A 2500-nucleotide genomic window follows, 5' to 3' on the forward strand; every position below is an offset into this window, starting at 1 on the left:
TGACACTAAATTGTGATACAAGGGAATTCCATGTGTACTTTGGAATTACTAAACTGATATTAGTTTTCTGTAATGACACTAATGACACTTAGACCGTCTGTGTATCAGTGACATTAAAGAAGGTATTAGTTCTAGGTTTGAAAAAGTATGAGAAATCGGACATTTAAATTGATGTGTTATACTCGTTCTATGTATTTCATAACGCAGAATACATTGTATATTCTCAGAAATATATACATACAGGTAGTCATTACTTTATTTACTGTTTTTATTTTCTATACAGAGAACTAACAAATATAATTGTTCATTACATCCTTTGTTGATAATGATAATGATGACGATGGTGATGATGTTAATGATAATAACAACAGTGATAATAATAATGATGGAAATGATGGTAGTAATGAAAATAATAACAATAACAATGATAATACTAAAAGTAGCAGTGATGATGATGATACTACTGCTACTATTACTAATGATAATGTAAATGTGAATGATAATAATAACGATAATGATAATAATGATAATGACATTACTGAGAATAGTAATGATAATGGTAATAATACTAATAATAACAATAATAAAGATGATAATAATAATAAAGATGATAATAATAACAATAATGATGATAAAGAAATGATGATGAAATAATAATGATGATTAGATGGTGATAATAATAGTAATGATAATAAAAATCATGATAAAAATGACAAGGATATCAGTAACTTTGACAACATTGATGGTAGAACTGATAATAATGATAGCAAAGATAACAATAATAGTAAAGATAACAATAATATCAGTAATGATAAGGGTAATAGCATTAATGATAACGATAAGAATAAACATAATAAACATAATAATAATAATAATGATGATAAAGATAAGAAAAGTAATCATGATAACAATAATGACACCAACAACAATAACAATGATAATAATAAGTCAAGATGTTCATACAGTAAATCATCATAAAATGACCGAATCAGTACCAATAACAATTTTTACGATACAACACAAATATATCAAATATTAATATCTAAGACCAAACGGACAACGCTAATATCCCTCATTACTGCTTTTATCAATGATATTAACTCTCTCTATTGAGAAATATATATGCGAGAGACCACTGTTCCCGCATCTGTATTGTATCCACATAAAATTAAGTTTCAATTAGAATAGCATCTTTATTCCTCCTTCAGAACCCACTCGCTCCTAACTGCTGCAACCGGGGAATGCTAACCAGGTGATGCCAAGTGAACTGGGTATTAAGTTTAGAGGAACTGGGGTCTTGTGAGGAAGTTGGAGGGAGGGGAGGAGTAGAGAGAGGGAGAGAGAGGGGGTAAATGAGAGGAAGAGGAGGGGGAGGAAGAGGAGGAGAAGGAGTTGAGTGTGAGAGAGATGAGAGGAAGAAGAGGAGGGGCAGGTGGAGATAAGGAGTAGATGAGAGAGGGTGATGGAGAACAGAAGGAGGAGAAGGAGTTAGGTGAGAGAGAGAGGGTATAGGTCTTGTGAGGAAGTTAGAGGGAGGGGAGGGGTAGAGTGAGAGAGAGAGGGGGTAGATGAGAGGAAGAGGAGGAGGGGGAGGGGGAGATAAGGAGTAGAGTGAGAGAGAGAGAGGGTAGATGAGAGGAAGAGGAGGAGGGGGAGGTGGAGATAAGGAGTAGAGTGAGAGAGAGAGAGGGTAGAGGAGAACAGAAGGAGGAGGAGAAGGAGTTGAGTGAGAGAGAGAGGGTATAGGTCTTGTGAGGAAGTTAGAGGGAGGGGAGGGGTAGAGAGAGAGAGAGGGGGTAGATGAGAGGAAGAGGAGGAGGGGGAGGGGGAGATAAGGAGTAGAGTGAGAGAGAGAGAGGGTAGATGAGAGGAAGAGGAGGAGGGGAGGTGGAGATAAGGAGTAGAGTGAGAGAGAGAGAGGGTAGAGGAGAACAGAAGGAGGAGGAGAAGGAGTTGAGTGAGAGAGAGAGGGTATAGGTCTTGTGAGGAAGTTAGAGGGAGGGGAGGGGAAGAGTGAGAGAGAGAGAGAGAAGGTAGATGAGAGGAAGAGGAGGAGGGGGGGGGGGAGATAAGGAGTAGAGTGAGAGAGAGAGAGGGTAAAGGAGAACAGAAGGAGGAGAAGGACTTGAGTGAGAGAGAGAGGGTATAGGTCTTGTGAGGAAGTTAGAGGGAAGGGAGGGTAGAGAGAGGGGGGGGGGGTAGAGAAGAGGAGGAGGGGGAGGAAGAAGTAGATATAAGGAGTAGAGTGAGAGAGAAGGTAAAGGAGGACAGAAGGAGGAAAAGGAGTTGAGTGAGAGAGAGAGGGGGGGTAGAGGAGAAGAGGAGGAATAAATGAGAGAGGGTAGACGAGATGAGAAGGAAGATGAAGAGGAGGAGAAAGGAAGGAGTGGAATAAATGAGAGAGGGTAGAGGATAGGAGAAGGAAGAAGAAGAGGAGGAAGAAAGGAAAAGAATTAAGGAGGGAAGGAGTAAAGAGAGAGAGACAGGGTGTAGAGGAAGG

Source organism: Penaeus vannamei, chromosome 4, assembly GCF_042767895.1.
Source record: "Penaeus vannamei isolate JL-2024 chromosome 4, ASM4276789v1, whole genome shotgun sequence".
Lineage (NCBI taxonomy): Eukaryota > Metazoa > Arthropoda > Malacostraca > Decapoda > Penaeidae > Penaeus > Penaeus vannamei.